The sequence below is a fragment of the Pseudophryne corroboree genome, chromosome 2 (genome assembly GCF_028390025.1).
Source record: "Pseudophryne corroboree isolate aPseCor3 chromosome 2, aPseCor3.hap2, whole genome shotgun sequence".
In the NCBI taxonomy this organism is placed as follows: Eukaryota; Metazoa; Chordata; class Amphibia; order Anura; family Myobatrachidae; genus Pseudophryne; species Pseudophryne corroboree.
In genome coordinates, this window is record NC_086445.1 from 827,127,785 (window position 1) to 827,152,993 (window position 25,209).

Below are 25,209 nucleotides of genomic sequence, written 5' to 3' on the forward strand. Positions count from 1 at the left end.
GATGTCTTTTGGCATACGCCTACTTTGTGTACTACTGCGTATGAATTAGCAAAAAATACTTTGGGGCGGATATTCGCTATTGTGCAACATATTCGCAATTTTAAATAGCGAACAACTCGGAATCACCCCCCATGTGCACTGCAGGGGGGGGGGGCAGATATAACATGTGCGGAGAGAGTTAGATTTGGGTGGGATGTGTTCAAACTGAAATCTAAATTGCAGTGTAAAAATAAAGCAGCCAGTATTTACCCTGCACAGAAACAAAATAATCCACCCAAATCTAACTCTCTCTGCAAATGTTATATCTGCCACACCTGCAGTGCGCATGGTTTTGCCCAACTGCTAACAAATTTGCTGCTGTGGTCAACTCTGAATTACTCCCTAAGGGGGTCATTCCAAGTTGTTCGTTCGCTGCCGTTTTTCGCAGCGCAGCGAACAGGTTACTACTGTGCATGCGTATGCACCGCAATGCACAGGCACGTTGTTCAGGTACAAAGCGGATCGTTGCTGGGTGATGGATTTAACGAAGAATCCATTCGCACAGCCGATTGCAAGGAGATTGACAGGAAGAGGGCGTTTGTGGGTGGCAACTTGCCATTTTCAGGGAGTGTTTGGAAAAACGCAGGCGTGTTCAAGTGTTTGCAGGGCGGGTGTCTGACGTCAATTCCGGGACCAGACAGGCTGAAGTGATCGCAAGAGCTGAGTAAGTCCAGAGCTACTCAGAAACTACAAAAAACGTTTTCGTCCCACTCGGCTGCACACGCGGTCGCACACTTGCAAAGGAAAAATACACTCCCCCGTGGGCGGCGACTATGCATTTGCACGGCTGCTAAAAGTAGCTAGCAAGCGATCAACTTGGAATGACCCCCTAAATCTCATAGATTATGTTATATTATTTTGTTGATTAAAACAGTATGTCTCACGACCAAGGTTTCCCTGATGAGGTATTATTCAGCAAAGCAGACTCAATATTTACCTAGCTATGGGGGTCATTCTGAGTTGTTCGCTCGTTGCAGATTTTCGCAACGGAGCGATTAAGGCAAAAATGCGCATGCGCATGGTACTCAGTGCGCATGCGCTAAGTATTTTAGCACAAAACTTAGTAGATTTACTCACGTCCGAAGTGATCGGAGTGTGATTGACAGGAAGTGGGCGTTTCTGGGCGGAAACTGACTGTTTTCTGGGAGGGTGCGGAAAAACGCAGGCGTGCCAGAATAAAACGCGGGTGTGTCTGGAGAAACGGGGGAGTGGCTGGCCGAACGCAGGGCGTGTTTGTGATGTCAAACCAGGAACGAAACGGGCTGAGCTGATCGCAGTGTACGAGTAAGTCTCGAGCTACTCAGAAACTGCTAAGAATTTTCTATTCGCAATTCTGCTAATCTTTCATTCGCAATTCTGCTAAGCTAAGATACACTCCCAGAGGGCGGCGGCCTAGTGTGTGCAATGCTGCTAAAATCTGCTAGCGAGCGAACAACTCGGAATGACCCCCAATGGGGGTAATTCTGAGTTGATCGCAGCAGGAACTTTGGCCCTCATTCCGAGTTGTTCGCTCGCAAGCTGCTTTTAGCAGCTTTGCACACGCTAAGCCGCCGCCTACTGGGAGTGAATCTTAGCTTATCAAAATTGCGAACAAAAGGTTTGCAAAATTGCGAAAAGACTTCTCTGTGCAGTTTCTGAGTAGCTCGAGACTTACTCTGCCAGTGCGATCAGTTCAGTGCTTGTTGTTCCTGGTTTGACGTCACAAACACACCCAGCGTTCGCCCAGGCACTCCCCCGTTTCTCCAGCCACTCCCGTGTTTTTCCCAGAAACTGTAGCGTTTTCTCCAACACCCCCATAAAACGGCCAGTTTCCGCCCAGAAACACCCACTTCCTGTCAATCACATTACGATCACCAGAACGAAGAAAAAACCTCGTAATGCTGTGAGTAAAATACCTAACTGCATTTCAAATTTACTTGGCGCAGTCGCACTGCGGACAGTGCGCATGCGCATTAGCGACTAATCTCTCCATTGCGAGAAAAAAATAACGAGCGAACAACTCGGAATGACCCCCTTTGTTAGCAGTTGGGTGTAGTGTGTTCAATCTGCAATCTAAATTGCAGTGTAAAAATAAAGCAGCCAGTATTTACCCTGCACAGAAACAAAATAACCCACCCAAATCTAACTCTCTCTGCACATGTTATATCTGCCTCTCCTGCAGTGCACATGGTTTTGCCCAACTGCTAACAAGGGTGGTCATTCCGAGTTGTTCGCTCGCAAGCTGCTTTTAGCAGCTTTGCACACGCTAAGCCGCCGCCTACTGGGAGTGAATCTTAGCTTAGCAAAATTGCGAACGAAAGAATAGCAATATTGCGAATAGACACTTCTTAGCAGTTTCTGAGTAGCTTCAAACTTACTCGGCATCTGCGATCAGTTCAGTGCTTGTCGTTCCTGGTTTGACGTCATAAACACACCCAGCGTTCGCCCAGACACTCCTCCGTTTCTCCAGCCACTCCCGCGTTTTTCCCTGAAATGGTAGCGTTTTTTCACACACTCCCATAAAACGGCCTGTTTCCGCCCAGAAACACCCACTTCCTGTCAATCACACTACGATCACCAGAACGAAGAAAAAACCTCGTAATGCCGTGAGTAAAATACCTAACTGCATAGAAATTTACTTGGCGCAGTCGCAGTGCGAACATTGCGCATGCGCAGTTAGCGGAAAATCGCTGCGATGCGAAGAAAAATACAGAGCGAACAACTCGGAATGACCCCCTTTGTTAGCAGTTGGGTGTGGTGTGTTCAATCTGCAATCTAAATTGCAGTGTAAAAATAAAGCAGCCAGTATTTACCCTGCACAGAAACAAAATAACCCACCCAAATCTAACTCTCTCTGCACATGTTATATCTGCCTCCCCTGCAGTGCACATGCTTTTGCCCAACTGCTAACAAAGGCCCTCATTCCGAGTTGTTCGCTCGCAAGGCGATTTTAGCAGAGTTACACACGCTAAGCCGCCGCCTACTGGGAGTGAATCTTAGCTTCTTAAAATTGCGAACGATGTATTCGCAATATTGCGATTACAAACTACTTAGCAGTTTCTGAGTAGCTTCAACCTTACTCGGCATCTGCGATCAGTTCAGTGCTTGTCGTTCCTGGTTTGACGTCACAAACACACCCAGCTTTCGCCCAGACACTCCTCCGTTTCTCCAGCCACTCCCGCGTTTTTTCCGGAAACGGTAGCGTTTTTATCCACACGCCCATAAAACGCCGTGTTTCCGCCCAGTAACACCCATTTCCTGTCAATCACACTACGATCGCCGGAGCGAAGAAAAAGCCGTGAGTAAAAATACTATCTTCATAGCAAAATTACTTGGCGCAGTCGCAGTGCGAACATTGCGCATGCGTACTAAGCAGAAAAACGCTGCGATGCGAAGAAAAATACCGAGCGAACAACTCGGAATGAGGGCCAAAGTTCCTGCTGCGATCAACTCAGAATTACCCCCAATAGGTGCTGGAACAGTGCTAGTGAAGTATTCCTGTCCGACTCCAAACAAAGAGAAAAAGTCAAACAGAAGCAGAGAATAGGCATCTTACACATATGGGAAAGACAGCACAGTTTTCCTCTAGATAAATGCACATGCGCATTCCAATCATCACAACCTCAGATAACATGACTTCAGATGCCACTCTGGCATTATTGAAGGGAGGTGTAGCTGGAGGACAAATGCAGTATGGGTGAGAGTAGAATTATATATTGCTTTCTTCTACTCTCTCCTGGATATTAAGCCATCAAGATATAGCATTTATGTTTGAACTAAAGATTGAGAAGTTTTTATTTTCTCCATGAAATACGTTTTTAAACCTACCGGTAAATCTTTTTCTCCTAGTCCGTAGAGGATGCTGGGGACTCCGTAAGGACCATGGGGTATAGACGGGCTCCGCAGGAGACATGGGCACTCTAAAGACTTTAGATGGGTGTGCACTGGCTCCTCCCTCTATGCCTCTCCTCCAGACCTCAGTTAAAGAACTGTGCCCAGAGGAGACGGACAGTACGAGGAAAGGATTTTTGTTAATCTAAGGGCAAGATTCATACCAGCCCACACCATCCACACCGTATAACATGGAATATATGCAACCAGTTAACAGTATGAACAAAACAGCATCAGCCAAAGACTGATCTTAACTGTAACATAACCCTTATGTAAGCAATAACTATATACAAGCCTTGCAGAAATATGTCCGCACTGGGACGGGCGCCCAGCATCCTCTACAGACTAGGAAAAAAAGATTTACCGGTAGGTTTAAAATCTTATTTTCTCTTACGTCCTAGAGGATGCTGGGGACTCCGTAAGGACCATGGGGATTATACCAAAGCTCCAGACCGGGCGGGAGAGTGTGGATGACTCTGCAGCACCGATTGAGCAAACACGAGGTCCTCATCAGCCAGGGTATCAAACTTGTAGAATTTTGCAAAAGTGTTTGAACCCGACCAAGTAGCTGCTCGGCACAGCTGTAATGCCGAGGCGCCTCAGGCAGCCGCCCAAGAAGAGCCCACCTTCCTAGTGGAATGGGCCTTTACCGAATTTGGTAACGGCAATCCACCCGTAGAATGAGCCTGCTGAATCGTGTTACAGATCCAGAGAGCAAAAGTCTGCTCAGAAGCAGGAGCACCAACCTTGTTGGCTGCATAAAGGACAAACAGTGACTCTGTTTTCCTAACCCGAGCCGTCCTGGCTACATAAATTTTTAAGGCCCTGACTACATTAAGGAACTTGGAATCCTCCAAGTCACCCGTAGCCACAGGTACCACAATAGGTTGGTTCATATGAAATGATGAAACCACATTAGGCAAAAATTGAGGATGAGTCCTCAACTCTGCTCTATCCACATGGAAAATCAGATAGGGGCTTTTGTGAGATAAAGCCGCCAATTCGGACACCCGCCTTGCAGATGCCGAGGCCAACAACATGACCACTTTCCAAGTGAGAAATTTTAATTCAACCATTGAAGAGGTTCAAACCAGTGAGGTTTTAGGAACTGTAACACCACGTTAAGGTCCCATGGTGCCACTGGGGGCACAAAAGGAGGCTGGATGTGCAGCACTCCCTTTACAAAAGTCTGGACTTCTGGAAGAGAAGCCGATACCTTGTGAAAGAAAATTGATAGGGCCAAAATCTGTACCTTAATGGAGCCTAACTTTAGGCCCATATCCACTCCTGTCTGTAGAAAGTGGAGAAAATGGCCCAGATGGAAATCTTCCGTAGGAGCATTCTTGGCTTCACACCAAGATACATACTTCCTCCAGATACAGTGATAATGTTTCGCCGTCACCTCCTTCCTAGCCTTTGTTAGAGTAGGGATGATTTCCTCCGGAATACCTTTCCCAGCTAGGATTTGGTGTTCAACCGCCATGCCGTCAAACGTAACCGCGGTAAGTCTTGGAAGACACAGGGCCCCTTCTGCAACAGGTCCTCCCTGAGAGGAAGAGGCCACAGATCTTCTGTAAGCATTTCCTGAAGATCTGAATACCAGGCTCTTCGAGGCCAATCTGGAACAATGAGTATTGTCTGCACTCTTTTTCGTCTTATGATTCTCAATATTTTTGAGATGAGCGGAAGAGGAGGGAACACATAGATCGACTGAAACACCCATGGTGTCACCAGGGCGTCCACTGCTACTGCCTGAGGGTCCCTTGACCTGGCACAATACCTCTGAAGCTTCTTGTTGAGGCGAGACGCCATCATGTCTATTTGAGGAAGTCCCCAATGACTTGTTATCTCTGCAAAAACTTATTGATGAAGTCCCCACTCTCCTGGATGGAGATCGTGTCTGCTGAGGAAGTCTGCTTCCCAGTTGTCCACTCCCGGAATTAAGACAGCTGACAGAGCGCTTAAGTGATTTTCCGCCCAGCAAAGAATCCTGGTGGCTTCCGCCATTGCCACTCTGCTCCTTGTCCCGCCTTGGCGGTTTACATGAGCCACTGCCGTGACGTTGTCTGATTGAATCAAAACCGGTAGGTCGCAAAGAAGATTCTCCGCTTGTCATAGGCCGTTGTATATGACCCTCAATTCCAGTACGTTGATGTGTAGACAAGCCTCCTGGCTTGACCAGAGTCCCTGAAAATGTCTTCCTTGTGTGACTGCTCCCCATCCTCGGAGGCTCGCATCCGTGGTCATCAGAACCCAGTCTTGAATACCGAACCTGCGACCCTCGAGAAGGTGAGCACTCTGCAGCCACCACGTAAGAGAGACCCTGGCCCTGGGGGACAGGCTTATTTTCTGATGTATTTGTAGATGGGACCCCGACCACTTGTCCAGAAGGTCCCACTGAAATGTCCTGCCGAAGGGGATGGCCTCGTAGGCCGCCACCATTTTTCCCAGTATTCGAGTGCATTGATGGACTGACACTCTTTTTGGTTTTAGCAGGTCCCTGACCATGTTCTGGAGTTCCTGGGCTTTTTCCACTGGGAGAAAAATCCTCTTCTGTTCCGTGTCCAGAATCATGCCTAAGAAAGATAGCCGAGTCATTGGAATCAACTGTGACTTTGGTAGATTTAGAATCCAGCCGTGCTGCTGCAGCACTCTCAAGGAGATCGACACGCTTTTCAGCAATTGATCTCTCGATCTCGCTTTTATCAGGAGATCGTCCAAGTACGGGATAATTGTGACTCCCTGCCTGTGCAGGAGCACCATCATCTCCGCCATTACCTTGGTGAAAATCCTCGGGGCATTGGAAAGCCCAAACGGCAACGTCTGAAACTGGTAATGACAGTCCTGTACAGCGAATCTCATGTACGCCTGATGAGAAGGATATATGGGGACATGAAGGTATGCATCCTTTATGTCTAGTGACACCATAAAATCCCCAGGCTGGAGATAACTGCCCGGAGCGATTCCATCTTGAATTTGAACTTTTTCAAGTACAGGTTTAGGGATTTTAGATTCAGAATGGGTCTGACGGAGTCATCCGGTTTCGGGACCACAAACAGGGTTGAATAGTACCCTTTCACCTGTTGGAACAGGGGAACCTTGATAATCACTTGCTGTTGATACAGCTTTTGAATTGCAGCTAAAACTATTTCCCTCTCTGGGGGAGAAGCTGGCAAAGCAGACTTGAAAAATCGGCGAGGAAGCACCTCTTCGAATTCCAGTTTGTAGCCTTGGGATATAATTTCCATCACCCAAGGATCCACGTCTGACAGAACACAGACCTGGCTGAAGAGTCGAAGACGTGCCCCCACCGGTGCGGACTCCCTCAGTGGAGCCCCAGCGTCATGCGGTGGATTTAGTAGAAGCCGGGGAGGACTTAAGCTCCTGGGAACTAGCAGTAGCAGGCATTCTTTTCCCTCTACCCTTACCTCTGGTGAGGAAGGAAGAGCCCCGACCTCTTCTGGACTTATGCGACCGAAAGGACTGCATCTGATATTGTGGTGTTTTCTTTTGCTGTGGGGGAACATTAAGGCTAAAAGAAGATTTACCCGCGGTAGCCGTGGAAACCAGGTCCGCGAGACCCTCCCCAAATAAGACTTCACCTTTGTAAGGTAAAACTTCCATATGTCTCTTTGAGTCAGCATCACCCGTCCATTGGCGGGTCCACAGGGCTCGCCTAGCAGAAATAGCCATGGCATTGGCTCTTGAACCTAACAGCCCAACGTCTCTCGCAGCGTCTCTCATATATAAGGCTGCGTCTTTAATATGACCCAAGGTCAATAAAATGCTCTCCCTATCTAGGGTGTCAATGTCAGATGACAAGTTATTTGCCCATGCTGCTACTGCGCTACATACCCATGCCGACGCTACTGCCGGTCTGAGCAAGGAACCCGTATGTGTATAAATTGATTTTAAGGTAGTTTCCTGTCTGCGATCAGCAGGATCCTTGAGGGCTGCCGTGTCCGGAGATGGCAGCGCCACCTTTTTGGACAAGCGCGTTAAAGCCTTGTCCACTCTGGCGCAGGTTAGTGCTGGAGGATCAAGCTCCGCTCCCTCAACGGCGGGCTTCGGTCCCGCTCAAATGTTTAAACTGGCGGGGGTTTCTGTAATATACTGCCTCCGCAGTATATATATATCTATGCCAGTGTCCCTAGAAGTTTATGATTGCTGCCCAGGACGCCCCCCCCCCTGCATCCTGCACCCATACATTGCCGTCAGTGTGTGCGAATGTGGGAGCAATGGCGTGCAGCGTTACCGCTGCACGGTACCTCAGTGAAGATCAGAAGTCTTCTGCCGCCTGTGAAGTCTTCTTTCTTCTTATAATCACCCGGCTTCTATCTTCCGGCTCTGTGAGGAGGACGGCAGCGCGGCTCCGGGACGAACAACAAGGGTGAGACCTGTGTTCCGACCCTCTGGAGCTAATGGTGTCCAGTAGCCTAAGAAGCAGAGCCTATCATTTAAGTAGGACTGCTTCTCTCCCCTCAGTCCCACGATGCAGGGAGCCTGTTGCCAGCAGTGCTCCCTGAAAATAAAAAACCTAACAAAAGTCTTTTTCAGAGAAACTCAGTAGAGCTCCCCTGCATCCAGTCTCCTCTGGGCACAGGATATAACTGAGGTCTGGAGGAGGGGCATAGAGGGAGGAGCCAGTGCACACCCATCTAAAGTCTTTAGAGTGCCCATGTCTCCTGCGGAGCCCGTCTATACCCCATGGTCCTTACGGAGTCCCCAGCATCCTCTAGGACGTAAGAGAAATAGTGTTATCAATTAACCCTTATTGCAGCCTATGGGGCTACAGATGAAGCATTATGAAAACGAAATTTTCTAATTTATATACAGGGAGAAGCAAATATTAACCTTTATCTAGCAAGAGTGCCTGAGAAAAGCCATTAGTAGCATTACAAAACAGACCCATTTATCATATTGATTGATCTCACATACTGTACTTTGCTGGAGGACGGAAGGTGCTCTGTGTGACATGCGCTGTCTCCTAGTGTGAACTGCACACAGTATCGGAGGTTAATCTAATATCAGTGTGAAAACTGGACTTTGGGGGTTATTCAGGTAGACTGCAATATCCTAGTTAGCGGCACCAGTGCGCGGCCCGGCATCTACCTGATTGATAGGTAGAGGCATTCGCGGAGTGTGCAGGGGCGGCGATAGGCGGGGGCAGCGATGGACCGTTGTGTGGGTGACGTAGGGAAAATAGGGGCGGGTCGGCAGCGTTTTTGGGGCGACTCCGTCACATGCACCTGCTCTGATTGAAAAAATGGCGGTGGGCCTTCTGCTTTCTCAACCAGGATGCGGAGGCAGGGAGCTGTCCACAGTTGTGGTCGCAGCTGCTGGGCGGCACAGTCAGCATGCTGGGCAGCCTGCAAAGGATTGCAGATTCTGCTTTTTAGCAGAATCTGCATTCCAACCTGAATATCCCTCTCATGCGTTAATGCACATGTGCTGCTTCTGTACATGTTTTTAGTATTCTCCTCCAAAGAGAAAGATGTGTGTCCTGTGTTTCTCATATATATATATATATATATATATACCTGGGCCTGTACTTGTTTTTGTTGTTCATAAACCAATTACTGGTTAGATGTTATCTTGTGTGGACTAACCTCAACTGCACATCTGCTGATACCCATAGGTCCTGCCAATGTTACTACATGAAATAGTTAATTATTTGTCTACAGTATTTGCAAGTTCAACGAGTGTATTACTGTAATACCAATAAATATTTGTCTAGTTTGGTGTTAATTAAGAAAACTGGTATGAGCTTACTTCCAGCTGTGTAAAAAAAAAAGTACACTGCTTGTTAATGAAATGGTGCAAAGTTTCAGTGAGACACACAAGTTCAATTGATATTTTGAAATGTAATTCAAATTTCATCTTTCAAAGAGCTTAAAGTGTATGGAGAACTGGGAGGATGATGATCAATTAATTCAGTTTAGTGTGGACGAGATAGGACTGGGAACATTTAAGGACATATTTCATGGGCAAAACGTGGCATTTTCAGGGCCAAATATTGAATGAGTGACTATTACATGGAACAATTTTAAAAAATGTTGTTCTTCTTTAGCGGTTACTGGCCCTCATTCCGAGTTGATCGTAGCTGTGCTAAGTTAAGCACAGCTACGATCCTTAACTGAGACATGCGGGGGGACGCCCAGCACAGGGCTAGTCCGCCCTGCATGTCAGTGCCGGCCCCCCCGCACAATTACAAAAGCATCGCACAGGGGCAATGCCTTTGTATTTGAGGAGTAACTCCCGGCCAGCGCAGCTCCTGCGGCTGGCTGGGAGTTACTCGTCGCTCCCGCTGGCCGCAGCGGCTGCGTGACATGCCATGCAGCCGCCGCAGCCCGCCCCCCGAACAGTTCGGCCACGCCTGTGTTGGCCGGACCGCTCCCCCTAAACGGCGGCTAAACGCCACCTTTCAGCCCCCTCCCGCCCAGCGACCACCTCTGTCTCAGAGGCGATCGCTAAGCAACGATGACTGCCATGCGCCGGCGCACTGCGGCGCAGGCGCATGCGCAGTTCCGACCTGATCGCACAGCTGCGAAGAAGTGCAGCGTGTGATCGGGTCGGAATGACCCCCACTATCAGTAAGCATTGTGTATCAAACAGAAGTGAACCAAGTAACTATTCACTTTGCTGAAACAATAGGATTCATAATTCATTCCGCAAAATATTACATTGATTAACATTCACAATGTGCCTTATAAATCTGTATTGTATGAGGCAATTTATATAGTATCTGTACAAATGTCTAATTTTGGTAAAGGAAATTAAATTGAACATATGAATTACACATTTTCTACAACCACCTGAGAACTTGGAATGTGCAGGACTCACAATTCAACATCCCAACCCATAATGCTTTTTAGAAGAGCTATCCCATCACAGCTATTTTTAACCACTGACTGTGCTATTAAGCCTTTACTTAACATAATTTAACATTTAATTAAACCTTTTCTGCCCACTCAGCCATCTTGATGTTTTGTGTAGCTTCCGAGTTATATTAATGGTTTCTACATGGTTCAAATATAAAAGCAGAGATGCACGTCTAGTAAAGTGATAGTTAGGCATTTTTTTTTTAAGAGACATTTTCTAAGGATGGTATGCATTCAGCAATGTGTATAAAGTTATTACAGGTCACTTACTTAGCATAGTCCATGTACATGTGCAGGAATTTGCTCATGAGCTAATTTGCACATATAAAACAAACACAACACAAACAACTAAAAAGAATATGTTGTCTGCTACAGAGTATGGCTGTACACAGATCCCAAAGTGAAAACGTTAATGCATGGAAATAGCAATATCTACTGTATGCAATGTAAAAACAGTAAAGTAAGAATGGAATCATGTTAGTACACAGCAATATACTGTGTGCTGTATATAAAATTATACTCTATATTGTGGCTGTATTACCAAAAATTACGCTGACGCAGTGTGGAGCATCAGGGATTCACCCGCACAGGGAACAAAAGGGGTCTGTGCCCACACCTAGAGGCTACCCTGTAGAGACAAAGCCCATGTTGAGCTGGAGCAGTCTGACAGTCCAGGTGGGACTACAGTGAGAGCTCAGTGTGCCTGAAGGCCACTGAGGGCCAGGAGGCCAGTTAAGGCCTGCATGTGTCAGGCTGTGCTACCAAGCTCTGTACTGTGTACCCTGTTATAGTTGCCAAACCAAGCCAGGTCAGGAGACTGTCTTCATACCTGTAGGAAGCAGGGAAGATTATACTCTTATAGGCCTCCCTGCTTCCTGCAGGTATGAAGACCAGGTATGTTTTATATTTGCAAAGCCAAGAAAGGTCAAAGTCTATGATTTACATGCAAGGAACAGGCAAGACTGAGAAACACTAGTGGCCCAGATATATCAAGCTTTGGAGAGTGATAATTTGCACGGTTATAAAGTACCAACCAATTGTTTGCAAGCCCAGCAATCCTCTAGTGTCTTGCGTACTAAAGCTTCCCCTTTAGCAGCCGCCTTTCCTAGGTGGATTAGGTACACCTGCTACTCAGCTACCCCCAGGTCTTAATGTGGACAAGGAAACTATTGGAGGCTGGCAAAGTGCAAGGAAAATATGCTGGAGTAGACACCCACCTGGCACAGAGTGGGTTGGGGCTGGACAGACGGGCACACACTAGACAAGGACTAGACAAAACTGGACTGGCAGATACTGGTAAATAGCAGAAGTATAAACACACTGTGGGACCAGGACTGGATAAGATAACACTGACAAGGGTAATAGCACAAAATAAAGGGAATGCTACTGGAAGCAGGTGAGTAATACCCAAAAGACTGGAAGTGATGCTGAGAAACACACACAGGCCAAAACTAGACAACACTGGAGGGGCAGAGTTTGTACTTAGAGTCCAGAGGCTGTGCTTGGGAGCAGCTCATTTTCCGATAGACAGCCTGGAGCTTGTGAGACACTGCAGGTAAAATTTGCAGGTAGCTGAGATTACAGGCTAACAGACTGAAGCTCCAAACACACAGCTTGGTGGTATTTTGCAGACAGCTGTACAGAGAGAAAGCCCTGGACACTGCAGGTAATGACAGGATTAAACTCAGGAGCTTGGAGTAAACTGACATACAAGGTATCCTCAGGTTCAAAGACAAGAACACGGCTGGAGCAGGGTTAATACACAAGGCAGAAACTATAACCAGCATAAGATTCAGGGCAGGCTGGGTAATATTAGGAGCAATTCCCAATCAGAGCAGCCAGGAAAACCAGGCCCTTTGATGACTCAATGCGCCTGTTCAGCTACACACACAAAACAAAACTCCTCATTATACTGCAGCTGAAGCTGAACACACAGGAAACATGCAGGAATCTGAAATGAACTGGGAATGCAGGAAAACATGGCAAGTTGATCCAATAGAAACAGATTATAGCATCAGAACATGAACAGGCCACAAGCTGCAGTCGCAGCTTGTAACATCAATCAGCTCCTAATTGTCATTTTTCGAACACAGCCCGTAACATGGCAGTTAGGAGCTACAGTAGTTGGTTGGCACTTTATCACCGTGCAATTTATCACTCTCCAAAGCTTGATAAATCTGGGCCACTTTGTGTTGCAGAGTAGCCGCTCATATAGAGAGGGCCAAGAAGTGAGATAGTGCCCTGCATGGGGGCTAAGCTGTTTGTTATTTTCTGTTCATTTATGTTGAATGCTGCCAGTAAAGTTTAATTTTAATTTATTTACAAGAAATGATGTATTTGGATTAAGGGCCTAGACAGTGCACCAATACACCCCTCTACTAAACTAAATTACAACAGGTCATCACAATACATACATGTAATTACAGTATTCCCAGGTTGACAAGTTGACTCAGCAATTTTGTGATATCTTTGGAAACTTCACCTTAGTGCTCATTAAAATAAACAAGTCAGATTTTTATCAAAGTGCAAAAGAAAAGAAAAAGTATTTTTGGGGGCACTCTTAGGAAAAAATTACTGTATTTAGTGTCTCTATTGTATGTGATATGTAAAAAATGTATTAAAAGTGTTGGTTTTAATTATGGACCTCATTCAGGTTGGATCACTGTTGAGAAAGAAAGTGCGATTTTCTCAATCCTGCTTCTGCTAGAAAACACATGTGAAGAGCTGCCCAGAAAGGTAGAAGACACTCAGTGATGCATTCGTAAATTTGTGTATGCAGTAACATAAATGTGATGCATATGCAGAAATCGAGTACCATCAACAGTTGCGGATGACCCGGGGCTACTCAGATTAATGAGAATACATTCGCACTAGCGACATATGTTTCATCGCAATTCATTGCAACTGATGTCAGATACATGTGCCGAAAACAGACATGACACACCTGCATTTTCCCTACCGCTACCCACAAATGCCATTTAACTACCCACAAACTATCCCTCCCTGGCAATCAGTGTGATCACACTTTGCTGAGCCTGCAATTGCATTGCAGTCTACGTGCACTCGCGATGCATGCGCAGTCATCCATTAATTGGACAATTTGAGATTTTGCTATTTTGCAGCTGAACCTGAATAGAACCTACATTTTTTAAGCTAAAATAGAAGTTGGAGATATTGTTCCTGATGTGAGTGAGCAAAGATTTTACTCACTTGAGAACACACAAAAAAGTAAACAAACAAAACAGAACATTAAAGTAATTATCATATATGGTCAAAAAGAATGATCTTGCCTTACATAAGGTACATTCTCTGTATCTGATTTCAAGTAGGCAAAATAGGTATTCACAAAAAAATGCAACATAAGTCTACCAAATAGAAAATCATATACTTTGCTACCTAATCAGTGTATATCAAAAAAATCTAATTACTTATAGTAATTTATTACTTATAGTATAATTAATACAATTATCTGGTATGCAGTTTTCCATGAACAGACAGAATATCATCACCAGTAGGGGGACTTTCTCCATAAATAGTGCACATTGAAATCAAAGTGCATTTTTAAAGAAACAGCAGGTCATAACAAATGTAATATGTTAATGATGAAGCCTCTGGATTTGTACAGGGACGCCCACTTGCAGAATCTCTGATCCACTGCTTGCATACAAAGATGCACCATCACATCTCTAAGCAACTCCAAGGTTGCTCAGAATATCCATCTCAAGTAAGCCACAGGAGTCTGTACAATTGCATATGGCAACACAGTCACAGGCTGACACACACCTGAACTGGTTGCAACATGCCTGCGTTTGAGCTGCCACTCCCTCTGTTACCTCCCACAAATGCACACTGCCTGTCAATCAATCTGTGTACAAACTTGCATTAGAATCACCATTGTAAGACCAACAGGATACAGTGCTACTCAGGCGCATGTGCAGTACAACAATAAGCACTCATCTCCTCAACATTGGCATTGCAACACTTTGTGCCCACCTCTGAATCAGACTCTTAGTGATATTCCAATTGAAACTTGAGGTCAAAAAGCCCCAGTATTGGGTATATCAGCTTTCCTTCAGACTTTTTAGAGCTTACTGATACAATTTCTCAGAGAAACATCTTGCAAGTCAATAAAACATACAATGTTGCAGATCAAGGTTCCTGTAAGAGAAGATGCAGTAACGACAGGGCATCTGTTAATGTACACACTAAGGAGATTAATTACACTGCTCAACACTCATTTAATTGCCATTCATATTAGAGAGATTTTAGGGTACCTTTCTGGTGCCGATTCCGAATATGACATCGGTCTTGCTAGATTGGCTCTAATTTTTTGAGATACACAGACAAGAAAAACACAATAGTCAATGTGTACCACTCAACTGCCAACTGTCACATGACAGTAGCCAATTACACACACATATATATATATATATATATATATATAGTAGCAATATCTGGACCCGCACTCCAGTAGATCATTGTCTGAATGCTCCGGTGCCTCCAGTGCGATGTAGGGCATAACTAAGTAGAAAGGATCTGCGGTACTCAGAGACTTTGCAGGTATGAAAAATTTTATTAAAATTCACACGCCATTACCAATGTTTCGGGGCTGGCATGCCCCTCTGTCAAGGGGCGTGCCAGCCCCGAAACGTTAGTAATGGCGTGTGAATTTTAATACACTTCTTCGTACCTGCAAAGTCTCCGAGTGCAGCTGATCTTTTCTACTTTCTACTTGGTTTTATGTATATATATATATATATATATATATATATATATATATATACCACGCAAAAACTCTGGCACACCTGTGACTGCAATCATTTCCTTGCTCCTTTGCCTTCCACCCGGGGGGGCTACCCTAGAATACAAATGCAAAAAAAATAAGGCAGCACTTGGAGTCTAATGAAAATAGTAAACTTGTATTGACAAAAGAGTTGATGTTTTGGGGACGTGCTCCCCTTCCTCAGAACCTGGTTCTGAGGAAGGGGTGCACGTCCCCGAAACGTCAACTCTTTTGTCAATACAAGTTCACTATTTTCATTAGACTCCGAGTGCCGCCTAATTTTTTCTGTATATATATATATATATATATATATATAGTGTTCATTCTAGCACCCTGCACCTTTCAAATCTTGCGCAGTTCCTCTTTCCTGCCTGAGGTGTCGCTCTCTGCTCTGGTGCTTCTCAGCACACACAGGCCTCTATCACAGCACTGAGTAAGAGATCAGAGTGTTCTGAGAAGGACCAAAGCAGAGAGCGACACCCCAGGTGGGAAAGAGGAACTGCATGGATTTTGAAAGGTGCAGGGTGCTAGAATTAACACTATATATATATGGGGAATGGTCTACAATGATCATGGAGTGAACTCCTAAAACAGTGGTTCTCAAACTCGGTCCCCAGGATCCCAAATAGTTCACGTTTTCCAGGTCACATGTCAGGTGCAATGGTGTATTCATTACTCATTGAGACATTTTAAAAGATCCACAGGTAAAGCTAATTATTTCACTTGAGATTCTATGGGAAAACAAGAACTATTGACAACCTGAGGACTGAGTTTGAGAAACTGTGATCTAAAATATTTACATGTTTATCCTTCTTGAATGTTCTGGTAGATTCCCATATATATGCATTTTAGCTAAGTTCCCTATTAATTGAGGGCATCCATTTTCTAAAGAACTAGAGCCAATTAAAAAAAAACTACTTTAATTTTTATGTTCAGCAACCCCATAATAGCCTAAATCAAACCAAAATAGCTGATGAGTGATTCCTGTGAGGACACTTCAGTAGAAGAAAGATGGGGGCACTTCTGATGTCTGCTGTAGAACAGAACAGACCCTGTTGCTGTGAGCATTGCCGGGAACAGATGAGAGAGCTAGAATTAAATACTCAGCACTCACCAATAGGTGATTGTTGAGGTCTGAGTGTGCTAAAAATGTACATACACAACTGAGGGTCTCAAATTATTAATTTATACAAATCCAGTGTTGGTGGTAAAATTGTGGTGAAACCTAAGTTAGTAAAGGTGTTGATAAGAAAATGGGGAAAGGGGATTGCCAAATCAGTGTACTGAAGCAAATTGTAAACATAGAAATGAGATCAAAGGTATCTATATAATTGTGACCACACTGCTGCTGATAAGTGTGGCCAACTAGCAGAGAATGTGTAATTGCTGAAGTGTGACACTTGTTAAGGATGGCGAACAGACAATACATGAAACAATATTGACAACACAAACATGTGAACACAATCTCATTACTAAGATAAATAGGAAAGGCAGACATAAACAGACATTAAACTATGTTGGTGGGAAGGAGAGTGGGGGAGGGAAGGGAGGTGATCAATAAATCAGGAGCCACCTGGAATGTTGGGGATCCCAATTAAGTATCAAGATCCGGGTACTGTTGAATAATCTCCTCTGCGAAAATAGGGGTCACTGATAATAGCAATTAGTCACCTGTACAGCTCTGCAGTATCTCACAGGGGAGTAGGGGATTTGTCAAATCCTGGAGAGAGATAAAGTGGAGAGAGATTAAGATAGATCCAGTCTGTTTCTTACATTTTACAGGCTATGTTTTTAAAATTACAGCTATGAGCTGATTGGTTGATAGTTTATCTGTCTAGTCTTTATCTCCAAGCTTTAATAAATCTACCCCAGGGACTGTTCTGCAATTCCAACACTCGCTATGGTCTCACACGCCGCTCAATGGGAATAGTGAGTCAGCGAGCCAGCGAGTCAGATGAGGTCTGACTTTCCTTGGGGGACCCTGCAGTCTACCTGTGGCTTGAACCTGTGGGCTGCAAAGTCAACGGGTGCACCATTTATATCTGCATTCCAGAGTGGGTGGTCACAGCAACTGACTAGAACAGGTTCAGAACACAAATGTTCTGAGACTGACAGCTAAGCGCATAGCAGCAGTGACAGGTGCGCTGACAGGATGCAGTCAGGATCCCACCTGTCGGGATCCCGGCAGTCAGAATACCGACAATAGAATCCTGACACTATTCAAAATGTTGACACCAGCATCCTGAATTGTTAGACATCCCGATGTTGGAGTCCCGACAGCCGGGATGCCAAATGGCCTCACACCACGCCACTACAGATGTCAGCTACGGGGGGGATTAGGTTTAGGCTGCGGGGAGAGAGTTAGGGTTAGGCAGCACCCTGGGAGGGTTAGGGTGTGGGAGGATGGGGCTAGGCACCCCCCTCTGAGAGTTATGGTTAGGCTGCGGCCAGAAAGGGAGAGGTTTAGGCAGCAGGGATGGAAGGTTAGGTTTAGGCACTGATGGGGGGAAGGTTAGGGTTAGGCACTAAGGGGGAGGTTAGGTTTAAGCAGCAGGTAGGGAGGGTTGGGGTTAGGGGGTTAGGGGAGAGGGTATATCACCCCATACTCACCCCTGTCAGCTTCTTCACGGTCAGGATCCTGACATTGGTATTTCAAACATCGGGATCCTGCCCGTTTGCTTCCTGTACTGATCCTGCACTGATGACACTGCTGTACAGACACAGCTGCTGCAGATGGGAGCCAGCTAACACAGGATCACTTACTGGGCAGGAGTCAACGGGTCTGTGACTGAGAGCCAGCTATCTCACACAGGAACCAGCTAGCATAGGTTTCTGGTGATGGACAGTCTCACCACTTGCAAGTCGTCTATTCTAGGTGTGATTGAGCCCCCACTAAAAACAGTGCAGGCTCAGTAGTCACTCTCCAGGAACTTGCCATGCTCCCATATAGGTGCTGGTGCGTATGATGGTAAGCAGATACCTTCCACAGGAGAGGGAGATGTTTCCTGATGGTGAGCAGTGGGAACAAACATGTTGGCAGTCACAGCATTCTTTGTCAAGGATGATGAGAAAGCAGAAGAGTATTTGTCTAAGAAGTACTGTGCACATTGGAGGTAGCTTGTGGAGTCTGAGCCTAATGCAGGAATCAGGTTAAATAACACGCATTTTGCCTGTCAAGGAGGGTTGTTTCCATTCATGCCTGTAGTTGCTCAGTACATTGGTGTTGATGTATCAAGCAGTGAAAAAAGTGGAGACATGAACCAGTGAAGAAGATGCCCCATAGCAACCAATCAGCTTCAAGTTAGCAATTATTAAGTGCATTCTATAAAATGAAAGGTAGAAGTTGATTGGTTGCTAAAGGCAACTTCTCCACTATGATTGGCAAATGTTCTGACCAATCCATGATGTAGCTTCAGGATCTGGGATCATGAGCCAACCAGATACAAAGAAGAATGATTGACAGCCTCTTTGGCCTGTCTTATGAAAGGCCTGAGTGGCAATGTCCTCTCCTATTTGATATTACTGATACATGCAATGTAAATAGAGGGGTTAATAAACTGGCACAAGCTCAAAAATTATAATAATTGATAGAGGGGTTAGCCTTTGTATAAGTATATTACTCATTCAATAGTGTACGGATGTATTGCACATATCTCACACAAGTCACCGTGCAACCAATTAGATTAATTTGTTTAAGAATAGTATAAAATCGACCAATCCAAATACTAATCAGTTGTCTGGGATCTTGAACCAACCTGATTAACATAAGAGTGATTGACAGCTTCTTTAACTTATTGTTAGGGTCTCCTGCCCTGTGCTGCCACGTCGTCATGGCAACCGGGAGACAAGTGCTAGCGGAGTGACCTGAGCGCAGCTGATACTCCGGTTCGGGTCTTTTGCTGTGCAGTGGTTATAGGCTCTGTGCATGGCAGGGGATCCGGTGCTGGTTTTTGTGCTCACAGTCTGTGAGGTCTGAGTGGGGCGTGGACAGCACCTGCTTTATAAGGCCTCTTCTCAGGGTAAGCAGATGCTGCTGAATCTTTGTTGGTTAGTCAGTTTCTGAAAGTTAGCCAGTACTGTGTAGCTTTGTATTTGTTTGTTGCTTACTGCAAATAGGCCTGGGGATTTGGTATTACACTCTGCCAATCCAGACCTAGCAGTAAGACTGGAGTCAGTCGTTTAGCTTGCTGGGGTTCTGTTACTACTCTGTGAACTTAGCAAGTTTGCGGCTGTATTCTAAGACTTGCCTGTCTAATCCTGTCTCACTTTGCTAGGTGTCAGGGGTCAGTTTAGTGGCAGTAAGCTGAACCTGTGCACTGCAAGTGAGAATTAGGATTGTGGAGACTCTCCTTGTGTCTATCATTCCATCTCTGACCAAGGAGTTTACTGCCACACCCGTTGGTAACCCTTTAGGGTTTTGCTGTTGCCCTTAGCAACAGCATTTCGGGTTCTCTACGTATTAAAACACAACATCTTGCTTTTCTCATCTGAGCAGTTCTAATACAAGGGAGATACCCAGTTCCTTAGCCTCTGGGCTTCTCTGTTCACTTTGTGTGTATTTTGTTACCCTATCACCTTCTGTGTACGTTATGTCATATTCCCCAGTCTGTCTGTAAGTCCATTTGTTTTGCATAACAGTTCAAACACCAGTACATTCCTGCAGGCACTGGAGTGCATAACAGTCCTGACACCAGTACTTTCCTGCAGGCACTGGTGTGCATAACATATTCAGCAGCCTAATACTCCTGTTGAAATTTTGTGGGAATATGGAGCATACCCCTCAAAATACGTTGCATCAGGTGGTCGATCAGGTGCAGGTCCTGACTCGACAATTTAATGATTTGTCCATTAAAATGCTCACCTCCCAGGCTGCTGGCGGAGCTCCCGCAGCAGCAGCACCTGCAGGGGTTAAGGAGCCGAAAGTAAATCTCCCGGATCGTTTTTCTGGAGATCGCTCGCAGTTCTTTTGTTTCAAGGAGAGCTGCAAGCTATACTTCCGGCTTAGGCCTCAGTCTTCTGGGTCGGAGATTCAGCGGGTGGGCATAGTGATTTCCTTGCTACAAGGAGACCCACAGGTCTGGGCATATGGGTTGCAGCCTGACTGTCCGTCGCTTAAAAGTGTTGATGCTTTTTTTACGGCACTGGGCATGTTGTATGATGACCCTGACAAGACGGCCTCAGCCGAGGCTCAGATTTCGATCCTTAAGCAAGGGCGAAGGCCAGTTGAGGTTTACTGTACGGAGTTTCGGAGGTTGGCCCATGATACCCAGTGGAATGACCCAGCCCTGAGACACCAGTACCGAAGAGGTCTTTCTAACCAGATAAAGGACCAACTGGTACAATATCCCTTGCCTGATAGCTTGGATCAGCTCATGCAGTTATCCATCCGGGTGGATAGACGGCTGAGAGAGCGTAGGCTTGAAAGGGAGACTGAGATTTCCTTCCTTCCCAAGGGATCCTCAGACTCTGAGGAATTTTCCGAGGAGCCTATGCAGATTGGGGCTACCCGCCTCTCCTCGCGTGAGAAGACGCGGAGGAGACAGCAGGGGTTGTGTTTGTACTGTGGGAATAAAGGTCATGTGGTAGTATCATGCCCAGAAAAGCCGGAAAACTTCAGGGCCTGAGGGTGATGGGAAATATCCTGTCAGGCCAGAAGTCAGAATTTCCCAAGAAGACTTTTATCATTCCGGTGACCTTGAAGATCCTCGGTCAAACTGTCAAGACTGAGGCCTTTGTGGACAGTGGGGCCGACGGGGTTTTTATGGACCGCCAATTCGCCCTGAAACACTCTGTTCCCTTAGTACCCTTGGCATCGGAAATTGAGATTTGTGGGTTAAATGGGGAACCATTATCCCAAGGTAAAATTACCTCTTGCACTAGCCAGATTTCTTTGTTTATTGGAGCCACACACTCTGAAAAATTGTCCTTTTATGTGACTGTCTGTACTTTTGCCCCATTGGTGTTGGGGTTACCCTGGTTAAGGGCCCACAATCCTCAATTTGACTGGGTCTCTGGGGAGATTCTTAGTTGGGGTACTGATTGTTTCAGGAGTTGCTTGAGCCTTCCAGTCAGGCTCTCGCAGCTAAGTTTGCCAGGATTGCCAGGGTGTTATGCAGATTTTGCGGACGTGTTCTCCAAAAAAGTTGCAGAGGTACTACCTCCCCATCGCCCCTATGACTGTGCCATTGATTTGTTGCCAAATGCTAAGCTTCCCAAGAGCAGGTTGTACTCCCTGTCACGTCCTGAGACTCAGGCTATGGCAGAGTACATTCAGGAGAACTTGGCTAAGGGATTTATCAGACCTTCACAGTCTCCAGTTGGGTCGGGGTTCTTCTTCGTGGGTAAAAAGGACGGTTCGTTGCGACCCTGCATCGACTTCAGGGAATTGAACCGTATCACGATTAAAAACTCATACCCACTGCCTCTCATTTCGGTCTTGTTTGACCAGCTTTGTACTGCCACCATTTTTTCTAAGATTGACCTACGCGGTGCGTACAATCTAATCCGAATAAGAGAGGGGGATGAATGGAAGACTGCCTTTAATACCCACTCAGGGCATTATGAATATTTGGTGATGCCTTTTGGGCTCTGTAATGCCCCGGCAGTCTTCCAGGATTTCATGAATGATGTGCTCAGGGAATATTTGGATAGATTCTTAGTTGTATACTTAGATGACATCCTAATCTTCTCCCATTCCCTGGAGGAACATCGGAAGCATGTACGCTTAGTCCTCCAGAAACTCAGAGACCACCGGCTTGGGGCGAAGCTGGAGAAGTGCGAATTTGAAGTTCAGCAAATCGCATTTCTAGGATATATTATCTCCCCAGAAGGTTTCCAAATGGAGGGTTCCAAGGTACAGGCAGTCCTGGATTGGGTGCAGCCCACTAGTTTGAAGGCGCTTCAGCGTTTCCTGGGCTTTGCGAATTTTTATAGACGATTTATCGCTGGATTTTCGTCTATAGTGGCGCCCTTGGTGGCACTCACTAAGAAAGGGGCGGATGTTGCTCACTGGTCTTGTGAGGCTAAAGCGGCTTTTGCCCGTCTCAAAAGGGCATTTGTTTCGGCCAAGGTGCTGCGACACCCAGATCCAGAGCGTCCTTTTGTGGTGGAGGTGGATGCCTCTGAGATGGGTATTGGGGCAGTGCTTTCTCAGATGGGAGTGTCTGATAATCGCCTTCATCCCTGTGCTTACTTTTCCCGTAAATTTTCGCCTGCCGAGATGAATTATGACGTGGGTAACCGGGAATTGTTGGCTATTAAGGATGCACTCGAGGAGTGGAGACACTGGCTTGAGGGGGCTAAGTTTGTGGTCTCAATTCTCACTGACCATAAGAATCTGGCATATTTAGAGTCAGCGAAGCGTCTCAATGCCAGGCAGGCACGATGGGCTTTGTTTTTTGCTCGCTTTAATTTTTTGATAACATATCGCCCTGGGTCAAAAAACATCAAGGCTGATGCGCTCTCGCGGAGTTTTGCTCCAATCCAGGAGACCACCGAGGAGCCGTTGCCCATTGTTTCCCCATCATGTATTAAAGTGGGCATTACCCAGGACCTCTTATCATTAGTCCTTAGAGCACAGGAGCAGGCTCCTCCAGACCTTCCGGTAGGTCTTTTGTTTGTGCCTCCTAGGTTAAGACAGCGAGTGTTCCTGGAATTCCATGCCAAGAAGTCTGCAGGTCACCCGGGTATTGCCAGAACTCGGGAGTTGCTATCTAGGGCGGTGTGGTGGCCCTCGGTGGCTAAGGATGTGGATCAGTGGGTTCGGGCATGTGACATCTGTGCCCGAAATAAGACTCCTAGAGGGGTTCCTGTTGGCCCATTACATCCACTCTCTATCCCATCTAAGCCATGGACCCACATTTCAATGGATTTTGTGGTGGACTTGCCCAAATCCTCGGGGATGACAGCCATCTGGGTTGTCGTTGACAGGTTTTCGAAGATGGCGCACTTCGTTCCACTGGTTGGGCTGCCATCGGCCAGACGCCTGACTGAATTATTTATGCTGCATGTTGTGCGTCTCCACGGGTTGCCACTTGATGTGGTCTCTGACCGCGGATCCCAGTTTGTGGCCAAATTCTGGAGGGCATTTTGTTCCGATCTCCAGATTTCTGTCAGCTTGTCGTCGGGCTACCATCCGCAGTCTAATGGGCAGACTGAAAGGGTGAACCAGTCCTTGGAGCAGTTCCTCAGGTGTTATGTCTCCAAGTGTCAGACTGACTGGGTTGCTCATCTGTCCATGGCGGAGTTTGCCTATAACAACGCGGCTCACTCTGCTACAGGGATCTCTCCCTTCCTTTGTGTGTATGGGCATCATCCTAAGGCCAATTCTTTTGACCCCCTGGACTCCACGCCTGGTGGTTCCTCTGTGGTTTCGGTCCTTAGAGGTATTTGGCGGAAAGTGAAGAAAGCCCTTGTGTCTGTGTCATTAGTGACCAAAAGGGTTTTTGATAAGCGGAAAAGACCCTGCAGCTTCAAATTAGGAGACTTCGTCTGGTTGTCTACCAAGAATTTGAAGTTGAGACAGCCATCTCATAAGTTAGGCCCCCGGTTCATCGGCCCTTATAAGATCACCAGGGTTATCAATCCGGTGGCATTTCAGTTAGATCTGCCCCGTTCTTTGGGTATCAATAAAACATTTCATTGTTCCCTTTTAAAACGGGCGATTAGTAATCCTTCTTCCAGTGGAAGACCTTCCACTCTTCTGATACGTGGCCAGAGGGAGTTTGTTGTTGAAAGGATTCTTGACTCCAAGGTGGTTCGGGGTCGGCTGTCATTTTTGGTGCACTGGAAGGGGTATGGCCCGGAGGAGCGGTCGTGGGTGCGCAGTTGTGATCTTCATGCCCCCAGACTGATACGCTCTTTCTTCTCGCAGTTCCCCGATAAACCCGGTGGTAGGGGTTCTTTGACCCCTCGTCAGAGGGGGGGTACTGTTAGGGTCTCCTGCCCTGTGCTGCCACGTCGTCATGGCAACCAGGAGACAAGTGCTAGCGGAGTGACCTGAGCGCAGCTGATACTCCGGTTCGGGTCTTTTGCTGTGCAGTGGTTATAGGCTCTGTGCATGGCAGGGGATCCGGTGCTGGTTTTTGTGCTCACAGTCTGTGAGGTCTGAGTGGGGCGTGGACAGCACCTGCTTTATAAGGCCTCTTCTCAGGGTAAGCAGATGCTGCTGAATCTTTGTTGGTTAGTCAGTTTCTGAAAGTTAGCCAGTACTGTGTAGCTTTGTATTTGTTTGTTGCTTACTGCAAATAGGCCCGGGGATTTGGTATTACACTCTGCCAATCCAGACCTAGCAGTAAGACTGGAGTCAGTCGTTTAGCTTGCTGGGGTTCTGTTACTACTCTGTGAACTTAGCAAGTTTGCGGCTGTATTCTAAGACTTGCCTGTCTAATCCTGTCTCACTTTGCTAGGTGTCAGGGGTCAGTTTAGTGGCAGTAAGCTGAACCTGTGCACTGCAAGTGAGAATTAGGATTGTGGAGACTCTCCTTGTGTCTATCATTCCATCTCTGACCAAGGAGTTTACTGCCACACCCGTTGGTAACCCTTTAGGGTTTTGCTGTTGCCCTTAGCAACAGCATTTCGGGTTCTCTACGTATTAAAACACAACATCTTGCTTTTCTCATCTGAGCAGTTCTAATA